This window comes from Gossypium hirsutum, chromosome D03, assembly GCF_007990345.1.
Source record: "Gossypium hirsutum isolate 1008001.06 chromosome D03, Gossypium_hirsutum_v2.1, whole genome shotgun sequence".
NCBI lineage: Eukaryota > Viridiplantae > Streptophyta > Magnoliopsida > Malvales > Malvaceae > Gossypium > Gossypium hirsutum.
The window spans coordinates 26969677-26985692 of NC_053439.1; the positions used below are offsets into that span (position 1 = coordinate 26969677).

The 16016-nt window shown below is 33.1% G+C and overlaps 1 long non-coding RNA gene across 3 annotated transcripts; it reads right to left on the minus strand.

The window, feature by feature from the left end:
• Positions 1-9257: 9257 nt before the first annotated feature.
• LOC107950639 (uncharacterized) lies at positions 9258-13412 on the minus strand. 3 transcript variants are annotated; one of them, XR_001698135.2, is made up of 5 exons: positions 13019-13412; positions 12830-12928; positions 11066-11151; positions 9758-9879; positions 9258-9510 (listed from the first exon to the last, which is right to left on the minus strand). It is a non-coding gene; the product is annotated as an uncharacterized lncRNA (long non-coding RNA). The 3 variants fall into 3 exon arrangements; XR_001698134.2 differs by having other exon boundaries at positions 12816-12928; positions 13019-13408; XR_001698136.2 differs by having other exon boundaries at positions 9258-9540; positions 12816-12928; positions 13019-13398.
• Positions 13413-16016: the final 2604 nt, after the last annotated feature.

Here is a 16016-nt window from a genome sequence, read left to right on the forward strand (position 1 = left end):
CCCACATTGCATACAACTTGAGACATTTTATAATGGTCTCAATGCTCACACGAGGATGGTAGTGGACGCTTCTACTAATGGTGCTCTTCTTTCTAAGTATTATAATGAGGCTTATGAAATCATTGAGAGGATTGCCAGCAATAATTATCAATGGCCAACCAATTGAGCAACATCAGGAAGACAAGTTGCTGGAATACATGAAGTAGACGCTCTTACTTCACTCGCATCTCAAGTATCATCAATATCCTCAATGTTAAAAAATATTACTACTAATAGGTGTAATAGTTTTGCAGCACAACCACTGAATGAATTTGAAAATGTAGCCTATGTTTATTTTGTGGAAGGACATTTGTTCGAAGAATGTCCATCGAACCCAGAATCTGTGTATTACATGGGTAACCAAAACCAAAATCGAGGAAGGCAAGGGCTGCAATCCAATTTCTATAACCCATCATGACGAAACCACCTGAATTTTTCCTGGAGTAACCTAGGGGTAGGAACCAGTAACAATTATGTCCAACCTAGATCAACCTAGCCACCTAGTTTTTCCCAACAAGCTCAGAAACCAACCCAAGCTGAACCATCCAATAGCCTAGAGAATCTATTGAAGGCATCTATGGCGAAAAACGATGCCTCTCTAAGGAATTTGAAGAATCAAGTGGGCCAGCTTGCAACTGAACTCAGAAACCGACCACAAGGTGTTTTACCTAGTGATATGGAGAATCTGAGGAATCTAGGGAATGAGCATTGTAAAGCGTTAACATTGAGGAGTGGAAAGACTTTAGAGCCCAATTCCGTCGAAGTTGAGAAGTAGCCAGCTGACGCTCAAGACTCAGAGGAACTTCAACCGAGTGTTGAAATTCTAGTTTCACCAAAAATGGAATCTGTAAAATTCGATAACGTAACTTCTGAACTAGCTAATTTTGATTAACTAATAACTCCGTTAGATGCAGAATTACCACAGAAAATGAATCAACCAGTTCCAGTAAAGAAACCTCCACCACCCTACCCTCAAAGACTTCAGAAGCAGAAGCAGGAAATTCAATTCAAGAAGTTCCTAGATGTACTCAAGCAACTTCATATCAACATCCCGTTGGTTGAAGCACTGGAACAAATACCGAACTACGTTAAATTCATGAAGGATATCTTGTTTAAAAAATGAAGGCTTGGATAATTTGAGACAGTAGCCCTAACGAAGGAATGCAGTGCATATCTTCAAGACAAACTACCCCAAAAATTAAAGAATCCTGAATGTTTTACCATACCTTGCAATATTGGAGCAACATATTGTGGTAAGGCACTATGTGACTTGGGTACGAGTATCAACTTGATGCACATGTCAATACTTAGGAAGTTGGGGATAGGTGAAGTTAGACCTACTACGGTTACACTTCAATTAGCAGATCGATCCTTAGCACATCCAGAAGGAAAAATCGAGGATGTATTGGTATGTGTAGACTAATTTATCTTTCCTGCTGACTTTGTGATTCTAGACTTTACAGCAGACAAAGAGGTGCCAATCATCTTAGAAAGACCATTCTTAGCAACCGGAAGGACACTTATTGATGTGCAGAAAGGCGAGCGTACTATGCGTGTTCAGGATGGTCAGTTAACATTTAACGTTTTTAAGTCAATGCGATTTCCTGACACAATTGTTGATTGTTCTTTAGTGTCCGATTTAGAGGATTTAATCATGGAGAAGGAACTCAATTATGTTGAGGACCCATTGAAACAATTTTTGACATCAATCCTCCAAATGATGAAGAGAAGGATGAATACTTAGCATTGTTAGAAACTAACCAAAGGGGATTTAATCTGCAATCCCACTTTGAACCTTTAGAGTTAGAGAAAAGGGATTATGCCCAACCAAAAGCGTCAATCGAGGAGCCACCTAAATTAGAACTGAAGGTACTTCCCTCACATTTGAAATATATTTATTTAGGTAATTCTTCTACTCTACCTGTAAATGATTCAGCAGAATTAACTACTGAGCAAGAAAATAAACTCATCATGGTGTTGAAACAATTCAAGAAGGCTATCGGATGGACCCTAGCCGATATTCGTAGAATTAGTCCATCTATATGCATGCACAAGATTATCTTAGAAGATGGAGAAAAAGGGACGATTGATGGACAACGAAGACTGAACCCCATCATGAATGACGTAGTCAAGAAAGAAATCATCAAGTGGTTAGATGCAGGTATATTTACCCCATCTCAGATAGTTCATGGGTATGTTCAGTCAAGTGCATGCCAAAAAAAGGAGGTATCGAGGTCATTAAATACAAGAATAATGAGTTGATAACGACTAGAACGGTTACAGGATGGAGAACTTGCATCGATTACCGAAAGCTGAACAAGGAAACTAGGAAAGATCGCTTTTCTTTTCCATTTTTAGACCAGATGCTAGATAGTCTCGTAGGGCAAGACTATTACTATGTTCTTGATGGATACTCAGGGTATAATCAGATTATAGTAGCATCGAAAGATCAGCACAAGACGACATTGACCTGCCCGTATTGTACATTTGCATTTAGGTGCATGTCATTTGGTTTATGTAATACACCTGCTATATTTCAAAGATGTATGATTTCTATTTTTACTGACATGGTTGAGAAATATTTGGAAGTTTTTATGGATGATTTTTTAGTATTCAGAGATACATATGATGATTGCCTAGCCAATCTAGCCAAGGTACTAAGGCGATGCGAAGAAACAAATCTTGTGCTTAACTGGGAAAAGTGTCATTTCATGGTACGAGAAGGTATTGTTCTAGGGCATCGGATAACAAGACATGGAATTGAGGTAGATAAAGCAAAGGTAGATGCTATTGAGAAACTCCCACCTCCAATATATGTAAAGGGTGTTAGGAGCTTTTTGGGCCACGCCGATTTCTATCGAAGATTATTGGAGAAGGACTTCTCCAAATTTGCTAAACCTTTATGCAAATTATTGGAAAAGGACATGACGTTTAAATTTGATGAGGAGTGCTTAAGAGCTTTCAACGATTTGAAGAGTCGATTAGTCTCGGAACCCATAATATTCACACCAGACTGGGATTTTCCATTTGAATTGATGTGTGACGCAAGTGACTTAGCGATCGGAGCTGTCATGGGTCAGCAAAGGAACAAAGTTTTTCATCCCATCTACTATGTGAGCCAGACTCTGACAGGAGCTCAACTGAATTACATGGTAACAGAAAAAGAGTTACTTGCTATTGTGTTTTCTTTTGACAAATTTCGATCTTATCTTATAGATACAAAAGTGACTGTTTATACGGACCACTTGGCAATTAGGTATTTACTTGCCAAGAAAGATGCTAAGCCAAGACTGATCCGATGGGTACTTCTACTTCAAGAGTTTGATCTAGAAATTCAAAATCGAAAGAGAGTGGAAAACCAAGTAGCAGACCACTTGTCTAGGTTGGAGCCGCAAGAAGGGAACTCTCCTCTTATACCAATTCGAGAGACGCTTCCAGATGAACATATACTGAAGGTAAATCATGTCCATAATACCCTTTGGTTTGCTGATATTGCTAACTCTTTAGCTTGTGGTTTGATGCCGATTGATAAGACGTATCATCAAAAGAAATAGTTTCTTCACGATGTGAAGTACTATTTTTGGGAAGAACCGTATTTTTTTAAAAAGTGTGTAGTTCAAATGATCAGGAGATGCATGGTAGAAGATGAAGTACATAAGATTTTATACCATTGTTACTCAGCTCCGAGTGGGAGACACTTCGGAGGTACACGTATTGCAGCCAAGGTATTGCAGGCCGGATTCTTTTGGCCAACACTAGTCAAAGACGCAAATGCTTACCTAAAGAGTTGTGATCGATGTCAAAGGGTCGGAAATGTCACCAACAGAAATGAGATGTCTCGAACAAACATCATTGAGGTAGAATTATTCCATATTTGGGGTATTGACTTTCTCGGTCCTTTCCCTTCATCTTTTAGTCACAAGTACATATTAGTAGCAATATACTATGTGTCCAAATGGGTTGAGGCAGAGGCATATCCGAAAAATGATGCTAAGGTTGTAATAAAGTTTTTGCAGAAACATGTGTTCACAAGGTTTGGAACTCCAAGAGCTATCATCAGTAATGAAGGGTCCCATTTTGTGAACAAGTGGTTGAAATGGTTATTAGATAAACATGGAGTGAAACACAAGGTCTCTACAGCTTTCCATCCGTAGACGAATGGGCAAGTTGAACTGGAAAACAAGGAGATCAAAGGCATACTTGAGAAGGTAGTTTGCCCGAACCGACGAGATTGATCCAAAATACTAGATGATGCATTATGGGCTTACTAGATATCATACAAGACACTTTTAGGGATGTCACCTTATAGGTTAGTCTTTGGGAAAGCCTGCCATCGACCCTTGGAATTAGAACACAAAGCTTATTGGGCTCTCCAACGACTCAACTTGAATCTTAAAAGTGCCAAAGAGAAACATATGCTTCAACTTAACGAGTTAGAAGAATTTCGAATGTCTTCATATGAGAATGCCAAATTACTTAAGGACAGACTCAAGAAATGGAATGAAAAGCACATTCGAGTTCAAGAATTTGAAGCAAGTCAGCAAGTCAGCAAGTCTTGTTATTCAATTCTAGATTAAGGTTCTTTCCATTTATGATTCATCGAGTCTATCCATACAGAGTTATTGAACTTCAAGGTAAGAGAGGTAATTTTCGAGTTAATGCTCAACGTTTGAAACATTACTAGGGAGAGAAATTTGAACAGAATCAAATCTCGTTCATTTTATCAGATATTTAATTTTTCTTGTTCTTCTATTTGAATAAATGATTGAGGGTATATTTTCGGGATTAGTATGTTTAAATAAATTCTGTCTAAGAGATTGGAACTTAAGCGGGACCGCTTGTGACCTCTCCAATCTTTCTTGGGAATTGATTTGAACATAATTTCCCAAGAAATTATTCCCTAATTGACAAAATAAATTTCTAGTTTTTCAAATAAAATGGTCAATTTTGATCTAAGTTTTATGTTGCAACTAAATTTTGAATTTTCATTAAGTCTAGGAACTTAATTGAATTATTTTTAAAAATTTGGTTGCTCTTTTTGTAAATAGTAAAAATTAGATGCCTCTTTTTGTAAATATTTTCAAAAAGCATCTAGAATAAATGTTTTTAGTTCAATAAAAAAAAGAAAAGATGATAATTATTAATATATAATTATATCTATTATAATATATATTAATTATTATCTACTTTATTTAGAGTTAGGATTAGTTTTAATTTAATCATATTTTATTCGATAAGTTTTTATCTTAATAAATTAATAGAAAATAATAATTTAATATGCATTATATTAATTATTAATTGTTATTTACTTTAAGTATAATTAGAACTTAGAATTTTTAAGAATTCTACTCTAGCTCCTACTCCTTTCACTATAAATTTCACCCATCTATTCTTTTTTTTTTCTTTCATACACGATTCCCTCCAAAAACACCAAAACCCTTAAGTGTCGAAACCTCTTAAAAATTCCCTAGCTATAGCATCATCCAGCTGATCAGGCAGCAGCACCCCGCGCATGCCAACACTAGGCTTGCTCAACGATCTGCACGCTGCTCACATCCATCCCCTGTTGCGTGCTACTGCCTTGCATACTTGAGTGGCACATCACCCTTTCACCCATCCTTAGCCAAAAACCCCTCAACTTTTTTTAATTTGCCATCTTTTGATTCAAAATTATTTTTCTTAAGAGCTCTTAATTTTTACAAAAAATGTGGTAAGACCAATTTTTCTCTTAAATTTTAATTTAATTATCTAATTTTTCAATTTATTGAATTATTAATATTTTATATTAATTAAATTTTTGAGAAAATAATTGTTACCATCTTATGATGAAGTTAATCATGCCTCGCAAGATAACTCGTGCATTTGCCCAAATTGACGAATATCAAAACAAGTTCCACTGTGAAGAACCCAAAGCAAGATACGAGAGTATCTTCAAGAATAAACAGATGCATCCGAAGAAAGGTTTCACATTGAAAGAAAGCAACTATATTGGTTTTATGGTGCATATTCGTCAGGATGCTGAAACTCTCAATTGGGAGTTGTTTTGTGAGAAGAGACCTAGTGTGGATGAGGAGTTAGTACGGGAATTTTATGCCAATTTAACCTCAAGCGAGTTAACAGAAGTTCCAGTTCACGGAATCAAGGTACCAATAACTTCAAACACTATTAATGAGTTCTTTGAATTGCCTGATTTTGAAAACGAGGAATATTCCTCCTTAATGAGAAATATAGAGTCTGAAAATTTGCAAGAAATTCTCGAGGAACTTACAGTTCTAAGTTCTAAGTGGACTATGTCAAGGGAATATAGAGTCTGAAAATTTGCAAGAAATTCTCGAGGAACTCACAGTTCCAATTTCTAAGTGGACTATGTCAAAGCAAGAAATCAACACTTGTCGAAGAGAATATTTGACACTACTCGCAAAGGTATGGTTCTACTTCATCTTATTCAGCCTTATGCCTAGCTCACATGGGACTACAATCTCATTTGAGCGAATGGTCTTTTTATACTCAATTTTAACTGGGAAGACCATTGATGTGGGAAAAATCATCCTGAGGGAAATGCAAAATTGTGTCGTTAGACGTTCACATTCCGGCCCAGCTTACATTCCCTTTATGATAAAAATTTTGTGCTTGAAAGCTAAAATTCTTGCAAACGTAAAGAAGGCAGGCTATAGCCAGGGCATAATCACAGATTGGAACCTCGATCGAATAGCTGGAGACTCTATTCTACAGAAACAAGTTGAAGAAAGTGAGGATCCTGAAGAAGAAGAAGAAGAAGAAGATCCCACAAAGATCGAGCCAGTGCAATCAGCTGAAGTCCCTGATAAGGTGGAACCAATGGAACCAGCAGCTGAACTTGATATTGAGACTTCAATGTTCAGAGCTCAACCGCCTCGCCCGGATCTTCAAGATGAACTGTCAAAGTTGATGGACATAATGCAACATATGCAGTGGCAGCCACAAGCTTACTGGAAATACTAAAAAATAAGGGATGACTTGATGAGAAGTGCTCTTATGAAAATTTACAATGACTCATTTATTTTTGTGCTTGAGTTTCCAGATTACATATTTGAACCATAAAGCCCATTATCGAAAAATGAGCGAAGCGATTCATGCAAAGACAATAGTGATGGAGCAAAAGATGAGTCAAACTCAAAAGGATCTGCAAATAAATAAAGAAGGGATCTCGACTTTATTTTATTTATGTTCTTAGGTTATTTTAGGATAAAGTTAATTAGGAATTTTTGCATAATAAACCAAGAGATGGAAATCATTAATAAAATTGAACAAGTTGCAAAGTATAAAGTGTGGCAATAGATATATACATGCCTAGGATTGGATTTAGAAAGAGCTTGGTACTTAAGCAATCAAATTGACTCACTTCCCCTTTTCTAGAATCCTACCTGATGTATAGTATCTATTCACTTTAAATAATGAGGACATTGTTCATTTTAAGTAAGGGGGACCGAAAAATTGAAATTATTTCCACTCAGAATAAATAGTTCTTTTAATTATGATTAGGATATATTTTGTTCAATAATTTGAAATTCTGTTAAGTATGCTAAACTTCTGTATAAATAAAGTTCTGTTATTTCAATAAATTGTTATGTTAGTTGAATATTGATATAAATGTATTTTTAATAAAGCATGCAAATCGTACCATAAAATTTTTAGTTTCTTAAGAAAGGTAGGCATGCATGAAAGTTTAAGTATCGAGAATTAACATAGTTGTTTCTGAGGCGAAATCCTAGGAAGCATGGAATGTTGAAAATGATTTAGGCAACTCTTGTTTGGACCATTTGAGCCTTTCAAGCCAACCTTGATGAAATTTTATCCTTTGAAACCCAACTTTGAGATTATATGACCTAATTTTTTTGAACCCTTGCAATATTTAGCCATCACTTCTCTCTTAATTATCTTTAAATTGTCTCAAACACTAGACTCAGTACTATTTAGAATATTCTTTGAAAATAAGTTTTGGGGAGTTGAAAGAAGTATCAAATGCTCTAAAAATTGTAGTACATAAAATAAAATGCTTGTTAAAAAAAAAAAGAGCACATGTACTTGAAAGAAAATAGATGTACAAAGGAGCATGTGAAAGCAAAGTAAGTTTGTGTATTGAGGGAAATTATTCCAAAGGTCCGATTGAAGCTGAGTCTAGGGTTTAAAAGCCTAAATTTATCTATCTTTCACCTACCTCTAGCCTAGCTACATTAGAACCTTTTTAAAGACCTATTGATTCAAGTTTTCTATGCTACCTACATTAGTGGAGAGAAATTGCTATGTTCAACATATGAAGGCAAAAGATAAACTTAATGATTGCAGCTTAATCTTGAATAAGGAAATAAAATTATATCGGTAAGGGTTAACATGTCTTGTTCACTACAGTAAAATAGACTTTTAACGGTGCTTTTTTAGGCTTTTAGCGGCGTTTTTAAGCGCCGCAAAAAATGCCGCTATAAATAATACCGCTAAACGCCGCTAAAGATCATGACCTTTAGCGACGCTTCTACCACAAACACCGTTAAAGATGATGACCTTTAGCGACGCTTCTACAACCAACGCCACAATAAAGATGACTTTTAGCGGCACTGTTTGACAAACGCCACTAAAACATAACTTTTAAAAAAGTATTTTAATTAAATAATATTTATTTGTATGATAAATATTATATTATGTTTTGTTTTTGAAATTTAAACTTTAAATTATATACTTTTAAGGATAAAAAATATTAATTAAATTAAAATTTCTATTAAAATTTTAACTTTAAAGCTAAATATATATTTCCATGTAACAGGGATATAAATTCGTACTCATTTCAAATATATCCTATAAAAACTTGTTACGACAGTGATATATATTACATGATTGATAATATATCAACCATCTCAACCACATATATTTCAAGACAATTCACAGTTCTTAAACACCCATTCTCATAGAAAAATTTGCTAAGTATGACAGGCTTTAGATTGTTGAGAAAAATCAATACAAAGATTTATAACCTCAAACTATCAAACAATTCCATTCATCTAAAGACATCCTTAGAACATTTATGAGCACTATGTCATACTCATTTATCAGCTCTTAAAAAATTAAAAGCATGTATGACCTTGCAAGTATATTAATCACCACATTTCGTCAGGCAAGCACTTTATTGGCTTTCTATAAAATTTAAGATTCTAGACTATCCCCAGAAATTATTTCAGTCCAAAAAATATCCAACAAAAAATTATTAATAGCAATTGACTTGCATATTTAAAATGACAAACAAGTTAGTTACTAACATCAAGGGGAGGATTTTAGATATTCTATTCCATTGTTTATCTGACTATATGGCTTCATTAAATCAACCACGTTTTACAGATCATCTTTGGTCAAATTTAGTCCAAGGTGATTCACCAGCATTTGGCTAATTTTCTTGACAATTTTGGTTTTCCGCAGCCGTTTTCGGATCATGCTGCTGAAAGTCTGCAAGTAGTACATTTTCAGATCATGCTGCTGAAACTCAGATAAACAGAGGTAAACATGTAAACTGAATGAAAATACTTAAATAACTGATTGTTCGAATTTTAGGAAGAATAAAACAAGACATTAATGAGATTGGTAAGGTACTAACACCCACAACATAAGATCCAAGGGCAATAGAAATATTATAGACGGTGAAGTATTAAACCATTCCAGGTACCATAAAATAGAAATAGGCGTCATTTCTTACCGCAAACAAGCTATAGTAGCTCATAAGTTCATCTGTATCAAGAAACTTGCTTCTAAATGCACTGCCTTCCAGGGCCATAGGAACAAGTTTAAGTTCTGCAGAAGAGCAGTCTTCTCAGCAACCTAAAGAAATAGAAGGATCATGATTTGAGAGTATATTGGCAGACACAACTTAAGTTTAAAATAAAAACCATTAACAACAACATAAATTTCGCAAGCAAATTCATGCAGACAGGAACACTAAAACCAAATATATGCAGGCAGTAAAAGCCAAAAATGCACAGCGGTAGTCAATAAATGTCTGCATCATATGCCCCTAGGCCTCCAGTTTCTTATCCAGATATGCGATCACTAGAGTTGATAAGTATCACCATTATTTCATACTTGGCAATAATTCAGTTATTATTTGTGGATCCTTCTCAGAAATTCTCAAATTAGACTTGTGTGGTGTTGAGTCGAGTTTGAGCTATTAAGCAGATCAAATTCGAGTACCTTAATGCTTGATTAGAGTATCACACGAGTTTGATTGAGGTCTTTTTACCTTTTAACTGTACTGAAAAATCTCATTTCAAATTGGAGCTTAAGCTTAGGAATAAATAATAAAATTTGAAGTTGAGCATGAAAATTGAGGGCATTAAGTAAAAGAGCCTAATTGAACAAACTCAAGTTCAAATTTCTATCTCGAATTGAGATCTAATTTTAGAAGTGAAACTTGATTAAACTCAAATCAAGTTTCGAAGCTTTGAATTTCAAGTCAAGCTCAGATCAGCTCAATTAATCGCCTGACCTTAGCATAACATTCCAACTAGGAACACAAGTAGAAGTAGGAAGAAAGTTCTTAAAAGACTGCAAAATTACTTTGGAATTTACAGATCACAAGGAAAATCTAGTGAGGCTAAAAGCAAACATTGTGTAGAAATATTTGCCAGACTTTCCTTCTTCATACCACTTTATAGGTTTCCCCCCAGCTTGTATACATGATAATTTTATAAAAATAAGTCTAAAATATTAAAAAAAGAGTTATATGCAAAAATCGAGAACCGAATCGAATTATAATGGAAAGTTGAAAAAATCTAAAAAACCCGACCGAACCAAACAGATATCACCTAGTTGCCTACTCATTGAAAAGTAATATAAATGAATCAAATGCATGATATTGGTAACATATGTAAAAAGAAACAGCAAGCATATAAGCAAATCAACTAAATCTTGCATTGCAATAAAGCATGTTTTCTATTTAACAAAGGAGATTAAGTTAATATGTCACAGAAACCTACTTCAAGATGTAAGATTACTACTAGAAGCTTACATGGCAATTTGCTAACTAGAATGCGAGCTTTCTCTACACGTTTCAGATTTTTGTGCACTCCTTCCTGCACTATACCGGTTCTCATCCTGTATAAAAGAAAAATAATAAAAATAAAATTGCATATAAGAAAAATGAAATTATAGCTCCAAAGTCCAAAATAGACATCAATAATTTCCACCTCAAAGATAGCAAACTACCGAAGCATTTCACTGGTTAAAGCAATTTCAAAGAGGAAAAGTGGTTCGGTACTATCTCAAGGATAATTTATTTAAATTATATACTCCATTGACTTGGTGAATATTTGATTCTCTAATATATATAAGTAGCTAGTTATTAATATTAGAAGAAATGACAAAACAAAATTATTATTAATTTTTCTTCAAAAAACAGTAAATATGAATTTGAATTAGAAAAAAATTTAAGAAATGTAGGACAAGCCAAATGTTGCAAAGAGCACAAGGTATTCTAGGCACTAGAACCCTTTATATTACTCAAAAGGCAAGGTGTGGAAAAAGCACTTGCCGCAGACGAGGCAATGTATATAAATTTGTGTTTTTATGTGTGGCGGTGTACATATAAATTAGCTTAAGATATGATAGCAAACACTAACAACTGGTCCCTTTTATCTAAAAATCATGCAAAAAATTTTTAATCTTTCATTGGCCAATACATATGATTTCCTAATGGTCATTGTTATTGAATACACATGCAGTTGATCATATTCATTTACACCTCTCCAGAGATCTATATGCTTTTGTTGTCTAATGTTTAGGTGCAATGCTTAGTCCAGTCTAGGCCCATGCCTTGGCAATGCTGGGCTACCAGTTCTAGAACATGATAGCAGTCATGTTTGCAAAAGAAAATATGAAACTAAGGCATGCATATTTAAAAACCATTGTTGTCATGAGGACAATGGTGCAATCTAGGCACTAGATCCCACATATTGCCAAGGTTGAATACACAAAAATACTTACCAAAGTGAATAGCAGTTCAAGACAAAATTTTATTTTTCTTTCATTGGTCAATATACATGGTTTCCTTATGATTCCATGTCCATATGTTAAATGCTCAGATATTGAGAAGTGGTGGGTTTGATATATCTCCTTTCTTACTAGTAAAGTTATAGGTAATGATTTTTAAAAAGAAAGAAACTAAAGAGATTTTATGCAAGTTTTTTGCACTCATAGCCTCACAAAAAAGTGCGCTTGATCAAATGCGTCTCATCCAAAAGGGTCTAAACTCTGCAGATGCTTTTGTTGTCTAATGCAAGGAAGTTAATTTTGTACAGGTATCGCCCGTACTAACAGGAACATCCCATTCTAGTAGTAAATGGGAACAACAAAAATACCAATAAATCCAAAACAGTAAATTGAAATACATTCGTACCAATATGTATCAAAACAAAAATGGTACGTCCACCAGTATAATACCAACTACCTTGGTCTAATGCACCTAGGCACACACCTAAGAACACTGTTAAAAAGCATCATTGATGCAGGCAAAGTAAGCATCTCAAAATAAAAATTCTTTTGAAAACTTAATTCTACAGAAAACATTTATCCTCATGATAAAATCACATACACCAATGCATACAAAATAAAAACTTAACGCTACAGAAAACTTAATGCTACAAAATAAAAACTTAAGCTTCCAATACATACACCAATGCATCAGCGTCAGCCGCTTTTAAGAACGCAAATCACATGATAAAATCACATTTATCCTAATTTAAAAGGAAAACTGGCATCACCTTCTAGAACAAACCTGTTTTGCTGTAGTTATCTGTCTCTTTTATCCTCTTCTCCAATCTCACAGTCCGAAACATAAAGAAGACAACACCACCAGTGTTTGATGGCTCCAAACCTGAAAAGATTAAACTGATCATTGAAGAAACCAAACTTTTAGGAACCCAAATTTTAGTAAATTTTAGGAACAACAATAATAGAGACTAACCTGAAAATAAAGTGATTTTTTATTACAAAGATTGACAACTCTACTTCCGACTTCGCCAATACTAAACCCTAATCTGGAAACACCTGATACTTCAATGATTCTTTTACTCGTAAGCAGATTGGAGAGGGTAAGATCCGACGAGGTTGCTCTTAATGCCTTGGAGACCGAATCGCAGCACGCCGTTCTGGACTCCTCCAATTTCATGCCGAATGGTCTTTGGTGTCTCCATTTTCCTCTTCTTTTTTTGTTTTTGAATATAATCGATTCTTGTTAAATTTTTCTTTAGGGATTTTTTTTATAGTGTCGCAGGGAAGGAGGGAGGGAAAGAAAGCAAGAGAGACCGCGTGTTTGCAAACTTAAGAGTTTTAGGGGGGAAATTAGGGGTTTCATGGGGGGAAATTTGGGGATAAAATGGCAGGATTTTTTTAAAGTAAAATTATTGTTTGCGGCGTATAAACGTCGCTATTGCTTACCTTTTGCGTAAAAAAATTATTTCATTTTGAATAAAATGATGTCGTTTTGTTCTGCTAAAAATTTCTTATTTTGTCTGTTAAAAATTATTAGTTAAGTAATTTTATAAAACATTTATTATTACTATTTTTTTATAAATTAGATTTTTATAAAAAAAACCAGTTTATTAAGTTAGAAAACAAATATCGTATAATTTAATAAGAAAACAAATGATTAAATGATTGTAATTAATTGTTAAGCTAGAATTATCCAATATAAGCAGTCAATCTCTCACATATCAAATTTCTATTAAAGATTAAGACGTTAATTATGATTTTATATTATTCTTTTCAGATCTAATCTCCATTTTATTAGAGATATTTTTTCTTAACTAAAATATAACTATTTTGCTAGATCTAATTAAATTTAAATATAAAATAATTTTTATTGTTTTTAAACAATGAAATGGGTGATTCAGGTAAAACAAGGTTGAAGTTGGAAAAGTTTTTAAAATATGTCTTAATTTGTCTATGTTTAAAATTTTAATAAATGAAAAATATATAATTAATATATATTAAATTAATAATAATACGAGTGGTCTAAAATGGATTTGAGTTAGTTATATAAAATAAAGACAAATTTAGGTAAAAATTAAGACTCGTATTTCAAGTTAAGCTAAACTTGAACAAATATAATGCATGTTAATAGAATACATAGGACCGAAAAAACACAACCTATGATCTCTTCAAGTTAGGTTTTAGTTAAAATTAATTTTTAATAGAGTTAATTACACCATACATTCCTAAACTATAATTTTCATTTTAAATTGGTTCCCAAGTCTTTAAAATATTCTAATTACATCCTTAAACTAACGAGGTTATATCAATATGGTCCCTCCATTACTAAAATCATTAATTTAATACTTAAATGAGACGTCAAGCCTTAAGTGGTATGGTTTAAAATGAAAGTTTTTAAAAAATATTATAAAAATCTTATTAAAAAGGGAATATCCTTGGAGCAGAATAAGAATGAAAATTAACCCCTGTACTTATTAAAATGTTGTGAAACTATTTAATGTCAAATTCTTTGAAAATATTTAAAAACTCAGTATTACTGTTTTATTATTCCCTCAACAAATATAATGCAGCTTTAACGGTTTTAAATACACTGAAACGATTTTGAAGAACCAAATCTTCACACGATTTTGAAGAACCAAGTTAATATTATCTATTTTACAATTATATAAGAAATTAATTAATATATAAATTAGAAAACACTAGTTAATCTAAACCCTAAACCATAAACCTAAACTTTAAAACCCTAAGCCCTTAACACATAACCTCTAAACCTTAAACCCCAGCCTTTAAACCATAAACCAAAAACCATAGCCCCTAAACCCATAATCCATAAACCTTAAAATAGTAACTCCTAAACCTTAAACTCTAAACCGTATACCCTAAACCAAAAACCTTAAACTATGGGATAATTAATTCAACATTTTAAAATTAAGACTATCTCTTTTACGATTATATAAGAAATTATTTAATATGTAAATTAAAAAAAACTCAGTAATTTACCCAAAAAACTTTAAAATTATTTTAAATAATAGTATTTTAATTTCCCCATTTTTAACAAATATTTTTTTATGTTTTTTATTTCAAATTATTTCTATGTGTCATTATTTTTTTCTGAAGATTTTGGATATTCAATTAAAAATAATTTGAATTTTAATTAATATGCAACACCCCTTACCCGTGTTCCTTACCAAAACAGAGTATGAGGTATTACTAGAGCTCAAACACTAATAAATTTTTTTTTATAAAAATTTCGGCAGCATTTCCGCTTATTTTTACATAAAACCCCTGCAAATTTCCAAGGACAATTTCAAACAACTTCAATATTTCCAACCAATTACAGTTATATGTTCAGACATAATTTATCCATTAATAAATACCAACATATTAAACCAAACAATACTATATATATACATATTTATACCACATTACATAAAGTCATCTATACATGCCATGTTTCAAAAGTGTTGATTGCCAAAATACCCAAAAAGTTGATGATAGTGTGGATGATTTCCTGACTTCGTCCAAGTTCCGAGCTGGCTGATGTCACTATAATCAGGGAAAAATAAAGACGAGTAAGCATATAGCTTAGTAAGTAAACATATGACAAATAAATAAATTTCTCACAGGATTACATACTGACATAATTTTTATCACACATAAATTTCATTATTTGTTCAATTTCCAGCAAAATATTTCTCTGCGTCATAGTCACTAATTTATTTTTATCTGGAGTTACTAATCTCAAAGTTGAATTCCGTAAATTTTCACCAAAACTAGACCCATATACATTTCAACCATAAAATTTTCAGAATTTTTCGTTTAGCAATTAGTACAGTTTATTCTCTAAATATTCCCCTGTATCACTGTCTGATAGTTCTGACCTCTCTTTACTAAAATTTACTTAACTCTCTGTAAAAAATTCAAAAAATGTTCTTGTTTATTTCTCATAAAAATAGACTCACTAAGGAGTT